The sequence below is a fragment of the Symphalangus syndactylus genome, chromosome 18 (assembly GCF_028878055.3).
Source record: "Symphalangus syndactylus isolate Jambi chromosome 18, NHGRI_mSymSyn1-v2.1_pri, whole genome shotgun sequence".
NCBI classification, from domain to species: domain Eukaryota; kingdom Metazoa; phylum Chordata; class Mammalia; order Primates; family Hylobatidae; genus Symphalangus; species Symphalangus syndactylus.
The window spans coordinates 106,758,294-106,779,013 of NC_072440.2; the positions used below are offsets into that span (position 1 = coordinate 106,758,294).

Here is a 20,720-nt window from a genome sequence, read left to right on the forward strand (position 1 = left end):
AATACCGAAAGGGTGCTCTCTTTCTCCACAAAACGGAGTCATCATGCCTTGGAGATGGCACTGACTCTGAGGTCCAATCTGGGTCTAGTTTTGTCTCTGTCACTTACTCACTGTGGGAATTAGGGTGGTGACTTAAGCTCTCTGAAAGTAATTTACTTCATTGTCAAGCAATAAAAAGTAAGGTCTAACTCACAGCACTGTTCACAGAATTAAATTTTTTGAAAAAAATAGAATTATAGTGTTAATCTCATTTAGGCACAAACAGTAAATTTAATTCCATTCCCTTGTGTAAGCCCAGAAATATGTTAGAGAAAAACTGTTCTTGATCATTATTATTATTATTATTATTAATTTTTTTTTTGAGGTGGAGTCTCACTCACTCTGCCACCCAGGCTGGAGTGCCGTGGCAAGATCTTGGCTCACTGCAACCTTCGCCTTCTGGGTTCAAGTGATCCTCCCACCTCAGCCTCCCGAGTAGCTGGGATTACAGCATGCCCACCGCACCTGGCTAATTTTTGTATTTTTAGTAGAAATGGGGTTTAGTCATGGTGGCCAGACTGGTCTCAAACTCCTAACCTCAAGTGATCCACCCACCTTGGCCTCCCAAAGTGCTGGGATTACAGGTGTGAGACACCAAGACCGGCCGAGAAAACACTGTTCTTTAGAAATGGGCTTAGTGAGCTATGAGCTTTTAAAGAATTCTCTATTTACTCATTTAAAAAGTTTTCTCATGTTTCCACCCATATTTGTATTACTTAGCACATGTGCAGAATTCCATTTTCACAATCACCTGGTCTCTTGCAAGAAAGAGAACTCTGCAGGCCTCACAGCCTGTGCCTTCCTGTTATCACTCCTCACCTCCTCTTCCGATAACAAATACCGACTGATCCAAATGGGTAGACTGGGCTGTCGGGGAGCTCGTTCAGAACATAATGTGGTCTCCACACAGACATGAGTTCATTTTCTTTGCATAGATTATCTAACCAAGCAATGAGGAAACAGAAAAACATGGACTGCTAATGGATAAAATAGAAAAGATCAAACACATGTCAGAGAGCAGAGCAAATCTTCCCTTCAACTGTAGATGTTCCTAATTTGGAAACATCTGAAAATGGTTTACTTGTGAGATGTTCAACTTCAGGAATGGAATATGGGCCTTTTCTAAAAGCACTGTATCTGTATTGTGGTTTACAGTGTGGGCATGTCATGAAGACTCTCTAAGAAGTTCTAGGAAGAAGAAAAGGCCATCTGGCCCATCAGCCTCCACTCTCTGTTCTAGTTTAATTTTACCGGCCTGCATTTTCACTCTGTCCTTTAATCCCTTCCTTGTCCAGAAAAGGACTGAGGTGGTTATTGAAGTCATTTATCCTGTTGCCTTCAACAGCCTAGTCTGGTAACCTTTTCCATATGTTTCATAGCCTTCCCTTTAAAATAAAAAAGGTGCCTACCTTCCTTCAGCATTTCTATAGGTTCAATATGTCAGTTTTACTCTTTAGTCTTTTAACTCTTTCCCAATAATAGATATTGAATTTCTGTTTGGTTTAGTTTCTACAATATGTAGAAACTACAAAATGTAATTTTGAAATGAAACTACAATATGTAGAAACTACAAAATGTAGGAACTAAACCAAATAGATAGAAATTCAATATTTCTTATTGGGAAACAGTTAAAAGACTAAAGAGTGTTCCTGATTTCTTTTTAATTTCTTCTGTGGCAGATTGTTACGGTCTTTCAAAATATTCTTACAGCTTGATAAAATTTTCTCACACTCAGTTTTCCTGAATTGGAAAGTTTTGCCATGTCATACACAACCAAAGAGAAAAATGACCACTTATATTAGTTAGGATAAAGCAACAAACTGCAGTAACAATGCTACAGTTAAAAACAATCTGACGTTTTCAATTCCTTAGTGCAGCACTAGACTATTTTCTTGCTCACCTGTGTGTCCAGTGGGGGTCGTGGCTGAGCTCTGCTCATGGTAGTCACTCGGGATCCCAGGCTGGTGGGGGCTCCATCATGGCGATGCGTGCTTTTGTGATCACTCCATCAGTGGAATGGAAATATGGTGGATGCATTCTAGGTCTTAATTCTTCTCCTTGGAAGTGACACATTTCACTTTTGCTTACATTTTCTTGGCCAAATCAATAAATATTGCTACCTAATTTTGAGGGGGTAGAGAATTACATTTCTTATATGCAAGGAAGGGGATATTATGAGAAGATTTGGTACAGCTCTAATGGCCACCATATAAAGTGACATTGACCATATCGACCAGATCACAGTTGATGCCGCTGGTTTCAGGGAAATGGCAGTGCCTAGCTGGAACTAAAATTCTTCACGGCAGAGTAAGGACAGGGCTAAGAAGTGGGCTTTATTATTGAAAGGGCATAGCTAGACTTCCAAATACTGCAACTAGAGAACTGATATCTCTGCCACCTCAATGTGCTTCCCATTTCCCACAGATTGTTTCTGGCCCTAGATCTGTAGGCATGGCTGTTAATCTAGGAGGATATCCAGGGCTAGCACCTGAGTGAACGGAGGGAAAGAGGAAGGAGGTGACCAGAAACAGCCCAAACAACAGGCAGAATAAAAACAGGTCAGGAACAAGACCCTCTGCCTCATGTCAGGATTAGCCAAATCCACACAAGAACACAGCTCCCATTAAGACTGTGACTCCCAGCCTCTGCAGCTTATATTTCTAGGGGACTTTCAAGCTTTTGAAGCATATTCACATAGAGCTTTCATTCAATGAAACTTAATGAATGCTGCAGAAAATAGTAATGTCCTGTCCTGGGAAAATAAAATGTTTTCTCTGCCTATGAGATGCATCCAAGTGGCCGTGTGGTTGAGAGTGAGATACAAACAAATAAACCATCCATGAAAATATAACCAGTGCAGCAACGGCATGCAGGGAATCCTAGTAAGATTGTTAAGTCAGATGTCTCATATAATGGGAGTTAAAGGAGATTTTTTGAAGGTTTTGAAATAACATGGGGAAGACGCCTGCCAGAAAAAGAAAAGGACTACACTAGGGGACCAGACTGAGCAAAGAGCATTTCCGAAGACTCAGATGCATGAGGACATGTGACCGCAAGGCAGTTGGTACGAAGGAAAGAATTTAAGACTTGTTACAACACAGAAATGGAGCATTATGCAGCTTGGAGAGGTGTCACTAGCATTATCTATTGACGTTCACTCTTTCTTTCTCTGAAAAATCCCTAACATCTTGTATGCTCTTGGCCTTTCCTATAATTGCCAGGTAATCACTGCAGGATACAGAGCCATTTATGATGGTGTCAAAGTTTCTCACATATCTCCCTAACTACATACTGCTCCCCACCTCTTCTGACTCAACTATTTTCTTGAAGGAAACCTGAGTACTTTTTTTTTTTTTTTTGGGACAGAGTCTTGCGCTTTCTCCAAGGCTGGAGTGCGGTGGCGTGATCTCAACTCACCTCGACTCACTTCAAGCTCCACCCCCCGGGTTCATGACATTCTCCTGCCTCAGCCTCCCAATTAGCTGGGACTACAGGCGCCCGCCACCACACCTGGCTAATTTTTGTATTTTTAGTAGAGGCCGGGTTTCACCGTGTTAGCCAGGATGGTCTCGATCTCCTGACCTCGTGACCTGCCCACCTCTGCCTCCCAAAGTGCTGGGATTACAGGTGTGAGCCACTGTGCCCGGCGAGTACTTTTTAAATGTACATTTTCGTAATGAACATGATAGTCTACCCCTGTTTCTTGTAGCAGGACCAGCGCTATGATTTTCACAATATCAACCAACCAGGTGGGTCAAAACTATTTCCAGAATCCAATGTAAATGCCAAAAGGAAAATAAGCTAGGGCAAGACAGCACATCTTACCAAGCACTTTCACATCGCAGGAGAGGGCTTGTTGGCTGAGAATGTCTGTGGTGGGGAGCGTGTGCTCATTAGCCCAAGGCTATTGTCAAGTCCACAGTACATCTCTCATTGACTGATCGTGTAGCTGACCCTCAAAGTGCAAAGAACTGCATCAAAGTTGATTAGTATTACACAAAACACATCAATATAATTTGGCACAGGTTATAGCATGTCACCAATTATTTTTCTGAAAGAAGCTTCAAACTCTTTATCATGGCATTGAAAACTTCTGAAATCTGCGTCTACCAACATGTCCAGTTTCCACAGCAATGCACATTGCACTCTGGCTGTAGTGGATGGCTGCCAATTTTCTAGGCGCAGCAGTTGCTTTCAACCCTCTGTGCTTTTTTTTTTTTTAAAGCTCTTTTCTCAGCACAGAACACAATATCATTTTCTGCCCATCATAAATTCCTCTGTTTCAAGCTCCAGGGTGAATGACATCTCTACCATAATAACTATTTTGTTCACTGTAGTCAGGATGCATCATGCCTTTCCTCTCACTTGTACTTCTATTACAGAACTTATTGAATTTTTGCTTGTTTTGATGGTAGAGGATACAGTCTAGCCCCACTGAAGACTAGAACTCATTTCAAAGATCTGTTTACTTAAGGACAGTCTATTACTATCCCACATGTACACCCACCAAATCTCGGTGGAAAAGAATGACCTTCCCGGAGAGAAACTAACTGAAAGAGGTAGACTCTTCTTGCCTGGAAGCAGAGCAGCACTGCGGCTGAGGGCCCTGGTTCTCTGCAGTGGTGGGGCGTGGAGGGAGCCATTGCTAACTGTTACATCGTGTCACTGCCAAGTGGCGCATGGAACCCATGGAAGAGAAACTGAACTGTGTCTTCGGATTCAGGTATGTTAGAAGGGATGGAATTGCAGGAAGGATTTTGCAATGCGCTGTGAAAGGAACAAGAGGATTTCTAAGAGGAAAAATTAAATTCCATTTATCCCACTTTAAGTATGGCTGGAATTTGGCCAGTGTTGACACTAAGCAAGAGACCCAGGGAAAAAATGGAAAGGGAGTTCTACTCTAGTATGACACCTACTTCTTGAATTCACTGTCCCCTTAATCCTCCTGAAGGTACCTCTAACACCCAGAGGGGACATAGATGCAGTAAACGGAAGGAAACACCACACTGAGGTCCAAGCAATTCCTCTGTAGGAGCTTCCCTTTCTCCTCTTCTTTATTCTCCACAGGCCAGGACTCAAGAACAGAAGGCTGTTTTCCCACAGGACAGAGAAGAGGCAAGCGTGAAAGTCAAGAGTGAACAAATACCACCGCATGAGTGGATGGGGCAGAGCACAGGTGGGTCATGAGATAACGAACGCTCCAGTAACGCCCGCATCAGAAAGTGATGCCGGAGAAAGGCAAGGGCGGCCGCCACAGCAAGCATGCGGGTTGCACTGTGACGTGGGGGTGAGCCAGTATCATCATTAGGGTACTCCCATGGCGTCATAAGAAAGAGGGAAGCAAGACTGATATTCTGCAATTTGGCAGGCAGGTAGGAGCTGGGGGTTGAGTGGCTATTGAACCAATGGACCTGGATGCAAACTCTTAAAATGACCTTAGTAAGGCTCCTCACACTGGCAGAGCTGTGGAGACATTTGGGTTGCCTGAGTGCTATTTGCGGTATGTTTCATGAGTTTCCCTGACTTACGATGAGCCTGTTTGTATATACACTATCTCTGCTTCTTGTTTTAGTCTTTCAAAATGGTATTTCAGGTAGGCCGTAAATAGAAATCTGCATTTTTATGTAAAATAGTAACAGAAGATAATGGAGTTCTAAACCACATAGATAACATTTCCATTTCAATCAAGAGTTTTCAAAATCTAATTTTAGATTAATTTTAATTTCTCATTGATTTCTTTAGTCCACATTTAGGGCATTTATGTCATGACAAAGGCTCCATTATAATGACTTTTCTTATTTTTGTAGCCCCATCTAGAGCTCTAGAGCCCTCGGCAGCCTGGGTCTTTACATAGTAATGACCCGTGTTTAGCTTATGCATATGTAGCCTCTGTTATTCAAATTGCAGTTGAATATCCAGAGGGCATTGTTAGAAATCTCTCCCTCTCACTTCTTTTATTTTTCCTCTTAAAAAATTACGAATGTTACATTACAAATAAATTAATAAATATCAGATGTTTCATCACTTTTGTCCCTTTTACCAATTTTCTGTGATTTATCTCAGCCATGTATTGACCTCAACTCATTTTAAAAATAAGGGACATACCTGACTCCCACTGTATTTCATTTCAGAAATGAGTATTTGTCTTACTTTATTACAACTTTATTATTATTTGAAGATTATGTTGCATTTGGTTAAACTGTTTCCTTTCATTCAGTGGCCTTAGAAAAACTTTGCTTTCTTTCAGAAAATAATTGATAAGAGAAACTTTGCTCTATTTCTCTTCCCAATCATTTTCTGAAATAAAACAATTAAAAAGGCATTGTGGATCATTAGGGTCATAATAAATACTCTTGGGTCATATCTTGCCTTTCTACTTGCTTCCGTAGTGAAGAAAATAACTTGTTTCTTGGTATTAAAAATCAAACAAAAATAAGCCGAGGGCTACAGGAAAATTGTTGTAAAAATAATATATTTTACAATAACTATATTGTAAAAAAAAAATTACGTTATTTTTGTTTGCCAAATTGGCCTTACTCGAAAAATTGAAAAGCTTAAATATCAGGATTACAATAACTCTATATTTCTGAAACTATGAATAACAAATTTTAACAAAATTTCTCTCTGTGTAACTAAGAACTTTCACTCATTGTGATTATATTTTGGCCATTTGATCTTTATTTCCTAGAGTCTAAAATCAAATCGATTTATTTTAATGTTGATAGTATTGAATGGTTGATCAGAGAACAAGATGTAGAGTTTTGACTTCTGTGATCTCTAGTTATAATTTCTGTGTTATTTTTGACAGTATTGTTTGATAAAGACCATCCCAAAGAGTTCTTCAATTCCCTCTTCACAAAATAATTAAAAAGCACTGGAATTTGTGCTTTAAAAATTTGAGATAAATCACACATCCACACGATATTCTGTATTCACTAAAATCTCCATGAATTAAAGTTTTGATAATGAAAGTTTTATTTCTACTTCTTGAAATGTCTACTGAATTCAGATATAAATAAAATCCTGTTTTGATACTCATTGATAATACTTCTAAAGGTATTAGAATATGTTGTCTTGTGAATAGTCTTTTGATTGAAGTGCAGTGTCTGGCATTTAAGTTCTTATATAGCCCAATAATAGTAGAAAGACCAAATATGAGTAAAATTTTTGATCATGGAAGCTTATTTGTGTGTATATTTGACTTAAGGAATGTCACAGAAATTGTTCAGATTAAAACAAAGAACCTGAATTACCAATGCTAGTTAGTTTTGCTCTTTCTTTCATTCATTTGGTAATATATTATTGTTGCAGTATCTGCTAAAGATCTGGAGACATGGAAATAAGCAAAACTGATCAGGTTTCTGCTTCCATTCACTTTGCCATCTAGTGAATCACATTTGTCAATCTTTTTAAACCAGAGGCTGTTTAAAAAACGCACTCATGCCATGCCACCCAAGTGTCTGTTCATTTGACGGTGCTAAATAAAATAAAGATTATTTAGAAGTTAAACTTTAAAATTCACATTTATTAAAACTTTTTGAATGTCAACTACATGATAGCCACTGCCCAAATACTGGCATGTGTATGATGAGAAAAAAAGAAATGTGAGTTTACACAATGGCAAAAAGTTGGATGAGACTGCATTTTTGTCCTAAGGTACTTCCAGCTAGTGAGGGAAACACACCAAAAGTAGGAAGTAACGATGGAATCTGTGACTCATGAAGAGAAAGCTCTAGAGTAGTTCAGAGAAGGGGTTTAGGCACAACTTCTGAGAGGCAGTGTATGTGGTTACAACAGGGCTAAATCAGGTACACGTAGCCTTGAATTACTTCCTGGGTGGGCACCATGGAACAAATTACTTAATTGTAACTTCTTCTCCTGTAAAATGAAAGTAATAGTATCTGCCTCATTAGGATTGTTGAGGATTAGATTTGATATGCTGTTTTTCGTTTTCTGTTTTTGTTTTTTTTGAGACACAGTCTCACTCTGTCACCCAGGCTGGAGTGTAGTGGTGTGATCTTGGCTCATTACAACTTCCACCTCCAGGATTCAAACGATTCCCGTGCCTCAACCTTGCGAGTAACCGGGATTTCAGGTGCGCATCACCACACCCAGCTACTTTTTGTGTTTTTAGCAGGGATAGGGTTTTGCCATGTTGGCCAGGCTAGCCTCGAACTCCTGGCCTCAAGTGATCTGCCCATCTCGGCTGGAATTATAGGCACTAAATTAGTTTTTAACGTAGCAAATTGACTGGCACTGAATAAGTTAGCCAGCATCAACTTCATCATCATTGTCACAAGCATCATTATTATTATCATCGCCATCATCAACCTTACTCATATTTTGAGGTATATGTAGGAGCTGGCTTTCCTGAGAGCAAGGAAGAGCCACCATGGGACTTACAGCTGTAGAATGACAGGACCTTACTGAGAAAGTGCTAATAACCAACATCTAATGCAGATAGGGTTGGTTTTGTCCACTGTCAACCTGCACCTCCTCACACTGTCCTCACTTGCCTTTTCCTCCTAGACTTTTGCTTAAGCTCTTCTCCGGAGCAGCTCATGGGCGCTACTGGGAGGCACATTCCTGCCTGCATTCACCAGCTCACCTTTCTTAGCAGCTCATTAGCCCCGAGGCTTTATTGTTTAAAAATCACCTAAAACCTAAAGTATAATAATAATAAAAAAAATCTCAAACCCTAAGGATCTGTTCCCTGACTCCTAGATTAAAACAAATAATAGCTTTTACGAAAGGAAAATAAATAATGGATCTGAAAATGCAAATAGCATACATATAACTCCATCTGTACATGTGATCACATTTGGTCCTCACAATGCCTGAATCAATGTTCCATCAACCCCACATTGTGGATAAAGAAACTGAGACTCCAAGAAGCTCAGGGGCAGCAAATGTCAGAGCGAGGCCCTTAACTTGGGCAGAATGAACACCACCTACTGGGTTTTTGCACTGTGTTCTCTTATCATAAACATACAAGAAATCTGAATGCCTTCCTTGCTTTCACTCCTCATTCCTATTCCAGCACACTGACCACAGCCACCTTTACTCTTTCTCCTTCCTCTAGTTCATTCTGCAGACTGAGAAGTGTTCTAGATTCTTCCCCAGAGAAGCATCTCATGGTGAAGACGGAGAACTCACATTGCACAGGTGGTGAAATACCCAGGTATGGCACAGGTGGAGGGAGTGCCTGGGTGTGGCACAGGTGGTGGAATACCCGGGTATGGTACAGGTGGGTGGAATACCCGGGTATGGTACAGGTGGTGGAATACCCAGGTATGGCACAGGTGGTGAAATACCTGGGTAAGGTACAGGTGGTGGAATACCCAGGTATGGTACAGGTGGTGGAATACCCAGGTATGGCACAGGTGGTGAAATACCTGGGTAAGGTACAGGTGGTGGAATACCCGGGTGTGGCACAGGTGGTGGAATACCCAGGTATAGCACAGGTGGTGGAGTGCCCGGGTGTGGCACAGGTGGTGGAATACCCAGGTATAGCACAGGTGGTGGAGTGCCCGGGTGTGGCACAGGTGGTGGAATACCCAGGTATGGCACAGGTGGTGGAGTGCCCGGGTGTGGCACAGGTGGTGGAATACCCAGGTATGGCACAGGTGGTGGAGTGCCCAGGTGTCGCACAGGTAGTGAAATATCTAGATATCAGGGTGCTTTTTGTGTGACATCATAGATGTTTTTTTGTTGCTTTTTAAAAAGCTTTTAATTAAAGTATACAATAGATTAAAGAAAAGCAAACAAGCCATAGCGATGAGCTTTCCACAGAGGACCAGCCCTGCACCCAGAAACAGACCATCACCTGCACCCGAGCAGGCCGTCCAGGCCCTCCCTGGCACCTTCTCCTGGCAATACCAGAGTGTTTGATATTACATTGTTAGATATATTTTGACATTAAATCAGACACGACTAATGCAATGTAACCTGTTTTATCCACACGGAAACAATTAACAAAACTGTAAAAAAAATCATAAAAAGAACAACTTAAATGTAAAACTCATTATGAAAAAGCTTAATTTTCCTGGAGAATGTAGGAAAGACTGCCACTGCCGGAGTGGCTCGGATCCACCTGGGGACAGCTCCCGACCAAAGGCCCTTCTGCAGCAGCCTTCGGAAGAGCCTGGGCACCAGCACTGTGGCGCGGGTCTCCACGCTGGGACAGCGCCTCTGCACCCGCCACGAATCCCCCAGCCCAGGGCTGCACCGCCTGCACTGTCACTGTGAGGGGGACTTCTCACACCTGTGATTGCGAGAGCACAGCCCCCTTGATCCCAGGAAGAAATTCCCACTGCATTCTTCTACATTTCCCGCCAAGATGTGTCAAAAAATACCATGATGCCGTGGCTCTTTCTCCCAGCTGGGGCCCCTGTGTCAGTGTCTCGCGGGCAACACTCATATCTCCTGGTGTCCTCGTGAGGTCATTTTCCTGCTCTCTTACAGAGAAATGCACACACACCACACATACATGCACACACACACCCATACCACACACACCACTGCATACAAAATATCACACACACCCACTGCACATATCACAACTCACATAGACACACAGCACACACACACTACACATGCTCCACACACACCAAACATCCCCCACAGCACACATATCCCACACGCCTCACACTTAAAACTCCTCTCACAACACCCCCAACACATCACATATACTTCACCACACACACACCATGTACAACTCACACACTACATACACCACACACACATCATACATGCCACACACAAACACAAAGACAAACCCTACATTGTACACACATACCACATGCACCACACACACACGCATACATTCACACACATATGCACACTCACACTCATAGCCCCACATTCACACACAGGCACACATTCACACACACACATTACACTTTGCCTGAAGGGTTTGCTTCAGACATTCCGGGTACCCCAGTTCAGAAGAATTATGTTCTCTTGCAAATGGTGTGTGCCTTGTGGAGCAAGAGAGTTCCAGAAACAAAATGCACAACCCCCGGGGAGGATGCACTGACAGAGCATTTCCTTGACTCCCAGCCTGAGCCCGACGCGTGCGCTTTCTGCCTGCCTGGCTGCCCACCTCCCTTCCGTATCCTTCCTGTGAAACTTGTTTCTGATTTGCCTGCATTTTTTTATTTTAGCACAGACTTAGTGGGACGAAAGGGAGAATACCGCCTGAAGCACTCATCACACCCACCACACGCTCTGATGGTTCCCAGCCAACTCTAGAAAGAAAGAAAAAAATCTGTGTGAACACATACTCTAGAATCCGGAGCAAACTCTGCGAAAGAGAAGTGCTCTGCAGATCTGTCTTGTACGATGAACTTCGGGAGTCAGGTGAACTCCCGCCAGTGGATGGAGACCTGGTGCAATCACTTCCTTGGATATAATTGTTTTTCATGGTGAGACGATTACTTTAACGCGAAATCTCCTACTGTGAACAATCCTCGGGATGGCTAATGTCATAAGAAGGCGATTGTTCCAAGTACCGCAGTGGGAGCTGCCTCAAAACTTGTGTTTAAATTTGTGGGGTTACATTAGGGAAATCATCACGATTACCTTAGTTTGTTGATAAAAGATATTATGATGAATGACACAGAGAGGTCTTATATTTCTAAAGTACCATCGTTTTTGCAGAGATACATGGTATCTTCACAAGCATGTTATAAAGTGTCATAAATAATTAAAATTAAATTTCATTTGTCCAAGAGCAATAAAGAAATTGCACTTGGTAATGAAATCTCCATGTAGTTTTATCTTAATCTCCTTAATTTACTGGACAGCAAAATCTACCAGATGGTTGCACCTTCCTGTTACTAATATAAATAGTGAAGTTGTACTAGGTGTACTCGAGCCCACTGTAGGTCACAAATAGTGAATGTCAGCACTAAATAATATACTTCCCTGAAGCAAGTATATATACATTTAGCATATAGAAATATATGACAGGTTGGGCGCGGTGGTTCACGCCTGTAATCCTAGCACTTTGGGAGGCCGAGATAGGCGGATCATTTGAGGTCAGGAGTTCAAGGTCAGCCTGGCCAACAGGGTGAAACCCCGTCTCTACTAAAAATACAAAAGAAATTAGCCAGGTGTGGTGGTGCACACCTGTAGTCACATCTAGTCAGGAGGCTGAGGCAGGAGAATCACTTGAACCTGGGAGGCGGAGGTTGCAGTAAGCCAAGATTGCGCCACTGCACTCCAGCCTGGGGTAGAGCAAGACTCCGTCTCAAAGAAAAAAAAAAAAAAAAGACAAGTATTCTCTATTGGTTTCATGTATATATGTCTACATATGTATGTATACGTGTGTATGTCGACACATACATATACATATAATAAATAGAGATAGCTGACTTCTGATGGGCCCTTCGAGGGCAGTGGTGACTGCAAGGTGAAGTTGAGCTGGGCCTTTGCCCCAGCACTCTGAGGCTTCCAGTTGGTTGGGGATGCCACAGCCCCTCCCTTTCCCCATATGGCATGCTCACCAGCTTTTCTCCCACCTTCTGCCCTTGATTTATTTATTGATTCTGCTGGCCGGATGTGGGTCATGATTCATAGAGCATGTCCACTGGCTCTGTCCTCCTTGGCTGCTTCAGCCACTCCCCACTCTGTGGCGCACTGGTGGGGAGCCATCCAACAACAGCACCCCCACAGCCAGCAGCAGCTCTCATTAAACAAAACACACGCAGAAGCGCCATCATCTGCTTGGCAAAGATACCGACAAGCTACCATCAAACTAGAGAAGCAACGTGAGTGCCAGCATTCAGGGCTGAGTGCTGTGCTGGAAGCCCTGGAGTTGAGTAGATGTGTTTGTGAGTCTGCTCCTGGAAATGCCTTCCTCCTTCTGACTGTCCATACATGAGAGGAAGCTGCTCACCCATGACCCTTGGAGCAGCGAGAGAGGTTTCAGCCCTCATCATTTTTTTGAGGATGTCAGAGGTGCCATCACTTTCCTAATGCCAAATTTGTGGAAAGGAGATGGAAGTAAGAATGACAGTTGAGATTTAATTATTGTAGGGAATTCTTTTTTTCAGGATGTAACCATCATAAAGAGAAAAAGTCGTGCTCAATAAATAGGGTGTCTATAATCATATGTGTTAAAACAATCAATCCAGTAATAACATACATGATAGGGTGGCTGGAACTCCTATGTAGAGTTTAGTACATTCACCAAGGAATTTCAATTTCTGAATATTAATGTTGTCACATATATACAAAACTGACTTTCAAAAATAAAGCTACAAGTATAGATTTATAGAATTTTTGCCAATGATAAGTCATAGCCAAGAATGACACTGAAGTTACATTATCGTTAGGAAATTCCAGAGATAAATTGGGTTGTTATTTGAGAGCAATTCATATATGAGGCATTTTGATTTCACCTTTCAAATTTCAATTAAATGTACAATCAAAAGTTTTTTATTTGAGAGCGGGTCTTATCAGTGTGTTTGTGTTGTTCTGTTTTGTGCAGATTTAATCCTACTTCTGAGTAATTAAGGTAATTTATTTTGAAATTTGAGACAGCTTAGAGTTAAGCTAAAATCTGTTTACTTACATAATTTTCTTGGGTTTTTTTGTTATCACTGCCTGGAAAGGGTGAATTTTATAATAGGGAAAGTAGACATGTAAATATTCTTCTACATTTTGCAGGCATGCATTTATTTTAAGTGACCAGTCTCTAATGAAATAAAGGTATGGTAGTGTGCTTGCAGAAAATCAACAGGTACTTATAACCTAATTTCATAGGCACTTACAACCCCCATTTATTTAATGCATAAGATAAGTAGATTTCTCTTGTCCTCTAAATGAATTTTTAATCTCTTTATCATCACGTTTGAATGAAATCTGAAAGTCAAGTTGTTGGATTTCATGAATTCAGCCTTGTGTACAGTTAAATAAAATTAAACGACAAAGTCATTTGCTGCTTCAGTGTCAAACTTTCATAAAGAGGTGATATGATTTGGCTGTGTCCCCACCCAAATCTCATCTTGAATTCCCACATATTGTGGGAGGGACACGGTGGGAGGTAATTGAATCTTGGGGTCAGGTATCTCTCATGCTGTTTTTATGATAGTGAGTAAGTCTCACAAGATCTGATGGTTATTTTAAGGAGGAGTTCCCTTGCACAATCTCTCTTTGCTTGCTGCCATCCATGTAATACGTGACTTGTTCTTCCTTGCCCCTCACCAGGATTGTGAGGCTTCCCCAGCCAATTGGAACTGTAAGTAAATTAAATCTCTTTTTTTTTTTGTCAATTGCCCAGTCTTGGGTATGTCTTTATAAGCAGCATGAAAACAGAATAATACAGTAAACTGGTATCAGTAGAATAGGGTGCTGCTGAAAAGATACCTGAAAATGTGGAAGCAACTTTGGAACTGGGTAACAGGCAGAGGTTGGAACAGTTTAGAGGGCTCAAAAGAAGACAGGAAAATGTAGGAAAGTTGAGAACTCTCTAGAGACTTGTCCAATGGCTTTAACCAAAGTGCTGATAATGATATGGACAATGAAATCCAGGCTAAGGTGGTCTCAGATGGAGATAAGGAACTTGTTGGGAATTGGAGCAAAACGTGACTCTTCCTATGTTTTAACAGAGACTGGTGGCATTTCATCCTTGCCCTAGAGATTTGTGGACCTTTGAACTTCAGAGAGATGATTTAGGGTATCCGGTGGAAGAAATTTCTAAGCAGCAACACATTCAAGAGGTGACTTAGGTGCCGTAAAAGGCATTCAGTTTTATAAGGGAAGCAGAGCACAGAAATTTGGAAAATTTGTAGCCTGACAGTAAGTCAGAAAAGAAAATCCCATTTTCTGAGGAGAAATCCAAGCCAGTTGTAGAAATCTGTGTAAGTAACAAGGAGCCAAATGTTAATACTCAAGACAATGTGGTAAATGTCTCCAGGGCATTTCAGAGGTCTTCACAGCAGCTCCTCCCATCACAGGCCCAGAGGCCTAGGAGGAAAAAGTGGTTTCATGGGCCGGGCCCAGAGTCCTTGTGCTGTATGCAACCTAAGGACTTGGTGCCCTGCATCCTAGCCACTCCAGCTGTAGCTGAAAGGGGCCAATGGAGAGCTTAGGCTATGGTTTCAGAGGGTGCAGGCCTCAAGCTTCCACATGATGTTGAGCCTGCCAGTGCACAGAAGTTAAGAACTGGGGTTTGGGAACCTCTGCCTAGATTTCAGAGGATATATGGAAACACCTGGCTGTCCAGGCAGAAGTTTGCTGCAGGGGGGCAGCTCTCATGGAGAACCTCTGCTAGGGCAGTGTGGAGGGAAATGTGGGATCAAAGCTCCCACACAGAGTACCTACTGGCGCTCCACTTGGTGGGGCTGTGAAAGGGCCACTGTCTTCCAGACCCCAGAGGAGTAGATCCACTGACAGCTTGCACAGTGTGCCTGGAAAAGCCTCAGACACTCATGTGCTGGAAAAGCCAGCCCATGAAAGCAGCCAGGAGGGAGGCTGTACCCTGCAAAGCCACAGAGGTAGAGCTGCCCAAGACCATGGGAACCCACCTCTTGCATCTGCGTGACCTGGATGTGAGACATGGAGTCAAAGGAGATCATTTTGGAACTTTAAGATTTGACTTCCCCACTGGATTTCAGACCTGCATGGGTCCTGTAACTCCTTTGTTTTGGCCAATTTCTACCATTTGGAATGACTATATTTATCCAATGCCTGTACTGTCATTGTATCTAGGAAGTAAGTCACTTGCTTTTGATTTTATGGGCTCATAGATGGAAGGGACTTGCCTTGTCTAAGATGAAACTTTGGACTGTGGACTTTTGAGTTAATGCTGAAATGAGTTAAGACTTTAGGGGACTGTTGGGAAGGCATGATTAGTTTTGAAATGTGAGGATATGAGGTTTGGTAGGGACTAGGGCAGAATGATATAGTTTGGCTGTGTCTCCACCTAAAATTAATCTTGAATTCCCACATGTTGTGGGAGGGATCTGGTGGGAGGTAACTGAATCGTGGGGGCAGGTCTTTCCTATGCTGTTTTCATGATAGTGACTAAGTCTCATGAGATCTGATGGTATTTTAAGGGGGAGTTTTCCTGCACGGGCTCTCTCTCTCTTTGCCTGCTGCCATCCATGTAAGATCTGACTTGCTCTTCCTTGCCTTCTGCCATGATTGTGAGGCCTCCCCAGCCACATGGAACTGTAAGTCCAATTAAACCTCTTTCTTTTGTAAATTGCCTAGTCTTGGGTATGTCTTTATCAACATTGTGAAAACGGACTAATACAGGGGCCTATTTAGTTTATTTACCACCAAAAAGTGAGTTTTGGGAGTAAAATATATCAAGGTATTTTACCCAATTAGATTTTTATAGATGTTGTTTTATTCTTTAAACTCCTACTTTTCTAGTAATTGTGCACATTCTTCACTGTTGAAATCAAACAGCCTTTAAATTTAATACATTCTCTTTTAATTAACTCAAACACATGCTTGTAGACAGGAAAGATACATTTAATGTGAATATGGACTCTTTACACACACATATACACATAAATTATTTTTTTAAGTTTGAGAGTTCAAGTTTCTTTTTTTTTCATTGCAAACATTATGCATTTTCAAGTTCCAAACTTAAAACCTCATGGTAAAGGTTTTTTTGTTTTGTTTTAGAGCCCAATTTTATTAACCCATGGTTGAAATTTGGAGATCTTAAAAATCTCATATGACTGAACTAAATTCATCTTAAGTGGTGACCCCTGACAGGGATTCAACTTCCATCATTAGACAGAATGCTCTACCCAACCTATGTGCCTGAGAGAAATGTAGCAAGATGTAGCAGCATGTGTGCATAGCCATGAATAGATAGGCAAATTCTAAACATGTTTTCAACATTTAAAAATATTTACTTTTGACCAGGTTTGGTGGGTCACGCCTGTAATCCCAGCACTTTGGGAGGCCGAGGTGGGCAGATCACCTGAGGTTGGGAGTTCAAGACCAGCCTAACCAACATGGTGAAACCCCATCTCTACTAAAAATACAAAATTAGCCAGGCATGGTGGTGCATGCCTGTAATCCCAGGTACTAGGGAGGCTGAGGCAGGAGAATCACTTGAACCCAGGAGGCAGAGGTTGCAGTGAGCCGAGATTGTACCATTGCACTCCAGCCTGGGCAACAAGAGTGAAACTCCATCTCAAAAACAAACAAACAAACAAACACAAAAATGATTTTTTGGTTTCCCTGCTTAAAAATATTTGTATGTATACACACACACACACACACACACTCAAACTCACACGGAGGTGGACCCCAAAAGGGTATAAAAACCGCTGTTGGTCCAAGATAAGAAGAAAAATGAATTGTATTTGCATTTCTCCACATAGCAATTAATGGTTCAGTTTTCTTTTCTTTTACTTTGTTCTTTAAGGGCGCTGCTTCTGAAGTATGTGCCAGGTGGGCATAAGAGATATTTTCAACAATTCCAAACGAGGAGGCCATGCAATGCTTGAGTATGCAATTGAAAATGAGCATCCTCAGCCAACAGAAATAACAACAGCAAAGTCATAAGCAGCGTGGCCACTTTGCATGTGCTGCTGCTAGTCCCTTTGAGAGATGTGCTGCGCATCCCAGTTCCCATTCCTGCATTTTCCCTTCTCCCATAGGGGCAACCATGCTGAGAGGGCTGAGCTCCTCCCTCACGCTCCTTCCCCTGCTTGCCCTGGCTTCTGCCGCCTTCCGCAGTGAATTTCCAAAATGAAAGGAGCCTATTCCCTGCCTTTCCACGAGTGCAGAATGAAAATGAGAGCAAGGGACAGCAGAGCACAGGGTCTTGCTCTGAGTGAATGCACCCCTCGTGCACCCGGGGGCTGAGGTTAGTGCTATCAGTTACATGTTAGCAATCTACCACATGGAAAGGGGTGTTGTTTGAACGGATGGGAAAGTCAAGGAAATCAAACCTTTCCAAAAGTGAGGATTTCTCACAGGGCAATCCCAGTGCTACAGAGGCCTGTGGGAGGCGCCTGAGAAGCAGAGCACCTGGGGTTGGTAGCCCTTCCCCAGTGACCAAGAGCCCCTGGCTCTGACTGCCATTGACCTTGACGCATAACCTTGGACAATTCACTCAGTACAGTCTCAGGAGCGCCTCTCCTTATCTCCCCAAAGTGGAACTGCTCAGAGGGCATCATTCCCAAGCTCCAACTTTCTCTCGCCCTTTCCCCAAATCTGTCTTAAACAAAGACACCCAAAAAATAACTGACCTCTCTGTGTTTCACATTTTTCTGGAGCCAAAAGGCAACATGGGTGCTGTGTGAAGCTGCGAGCCTGGCAGAAAGAGCCTGTCACAGCTGCCTGTCCGGCCGGACGTCCTTTCGTGTGGCTCCATGTCCCCTGCTTTCTAGCCTCTGTCCCCCAGGTCTCCCCAGGGCTCGCTGAGATCTTCCCAGCCCAGGCTGTGGGGGCAGCTCCCTGGAAGGTAGTTCAGTATTTAAACTCCCTTCCTTTGAGAAGTGAATCTGAGAAGCTCCTTACTATCTATCAGAAGGCTAGCACAGGAATGCATTATTCTTCTCAGAAGGCATAAGTGCCTTATAAGAGTGGTTTCAGTTCCCCAGGGGGACTTCAGTTTTGTGAATTACCAACACATAACAGACTTGTGAGGACAGAGTGTGACCAAAGCACGGTTCACGGGCTCAGCTAAAATCTTCCTTCCAGGCTGGGCGCGGTGGCTCACGCCTGTAATCCCAGCACTTTGGGAGGCCGAGGCAGGCAAATCACAAGTTCAGGAGATCGAGACCATCCTGGCTAACAGGGTGAAACCCCATCTCTACTAAAAATACAAAAAATTAGCTGGGCGTGGTGGCAGGCACCTATAGTCCCAGCTATTCGGGAGGCTGAGGCAGGAGAATGGTGTGAGCCCGGGAGGCGGAGCTTGCAGTGAGCCGTGATCTTGCCACTGCACTCCAGCCTGACTCTGTCTGAAACAACAACAACAAAAAGACCTTCCTTCCTACCTCATCCTCATCCTCCCAACTAACATTTGGCCAACATAAAAGATCAGGACAGAGATGATTCGGTAGTTAATTTTGATTTCACAATGTTTTTTAGGAATTCTATCTAGACTCACTTCTATAAGAACCTGTCTCTGAGAGGTTCAAGAAGAGTATTTGTGATGCTTTAGAAAAAGGACAAATATATTACTTGAAAGATTGGGACTTAAAATATCTGATCGTGTGTGAAAATAATTCGCATTAAACAAAATTGTCCATAATTAATCTCATTTAGAGAATTTTCAGGACAGTGCCTTTCCATAAGATATCTGAGAGAATATTTTAGTAGCTAACACCCGTGCATGTCTCAATGATCATGTTTCTGTAGACATTTACCAACATAGGATGAGGCTGGTGTGCTCAAGTGTCCTCATTGTTTATGAAGGGATGTGCATTCATCTGCTGAGTAAATGTCCATGACCTCATATAGCTCATGCTGTAATGCTTTTATTCGACAGTCTATTAATTTTACTCTTAAGTTCTTTCTAGTCACTATAAATTCCTGGCAGAAATTCACATTTTGGGTTCAGTAACTATCTCAAAAAAATGGCAATGTTTCATTGTGCAGTAATTCTTGTATTTTAAAATATCCTTTGGTTTAAAGGAACTATTTAGCACAGTGTATCTAACATGAATTTGTAGCCACACTGAGCTGGACTCAAATTCCACCTCCGCGATTAACAATGTTATCATAAGAAACTTAGAACAGCTTTCTAAGTTGTGCGTTTGCTACTATGTGCCCCATGAAGCCTCATTCTCTCTCCTCCTTTTATTGAACTTTCCCTCTGACTTTACGGGACATTCATATTCTTATTTAATTGTAGTTTCCATAGTTGTGATTCAGCTCAAGTCTGCAAAGAGTTCTCTCACCATGACCTGGGCTGAGGTTTGAAAATGTGAGACCCAGTCCCTGCCCTCACTGAGCTTATAGTCTAATGGTCTCATCCCCACATATTTTCATCTTCCTGATTTGTGTGTGTGCGTGTATGCACACAACTTCTTTGGTTGTAATTTAATTACCTGCGAATTCTAGGCTGTGTTGCCTTAACAATCTCCTCTTGTTTCTGCTTGAAAAGGTGCTGTAGATGCATTTTCTGGCATAAGGAAATTTTCTACACTGGTTTTCCCAAGCTCTTCCGCAAATATTATCATATTTGTAAGTGGTTGTTTCGGAGTCTTCCTCATTGTCCCTTGACTGATTTCAACTCATCTTCCCCACCTCCTTGGGCTGGACTCTAGACTAGACTGGGGCTTGGCTGCTACGTGCCTTGATGGTGGTTTCTTCCCTGAGGTCCTCAGATGCAGAGCTTCACCAGATCCCCTCCAGGAGGAGCCCAGAGTCCAACGTCCTGAGTCTTCACTTGTTCTGGAATACTGATTGAACAAATAAAAATGTAAAATGCTCTTCCCTTGGAACAAAATGTTTCTCCTTTAGACTTCCCTCTGAAAAAAAGAACAACAGTGGCCCTCCCTAGAGCAATAGTGGCCAGAGACCACACGATCCCTTTCCATTGGGAAATGCAGAGAGCCAATGAGTGGAGTTGATAGAGAAGGTGGAGATGTTGAAGAGGGTAAAGAAGGTGGAGCTGGTGGAGATGGTGGAGGTGGTAAGATGGTAAAAAGGTGGAAAGGGTGCAGGTGGTAAAGATGGTGAAGAGGGTGGAG

General features: G+C 42.5%; 1 long non-coding RNA gene across 2 annotated transcripts; it reads left to right on the top strand.

Annotated features, from left to right (window-relative positions):
• The first annotated feature begins 5,464 nt into the window (after positions 1–5,464).
• On the top strand, positions 5,465–20,274 carry LOC129468564 (uncharacterized). Of its 2 annotated transcripts, XR_010117294.1 has the most exons (5): positions 5,465–5,539; positions 8,019–8,134; positions 9,122–9,204; positions 11,205–11,465; positions 20,132–20,274. It is a non-coding gene; the product is annotated as an uncharacterized lncRNA (long non-coding RNA). The 2 variants fall into 2 exon arrangements; XR_008652700.2 differs by lacking the exon at positions 20,132–20,274 and having other exon boundaries at positions 11,205–11,657.
• The last annotated feature ends 446 nt before the right edge of the window (positions 20,275–20,720 follow it).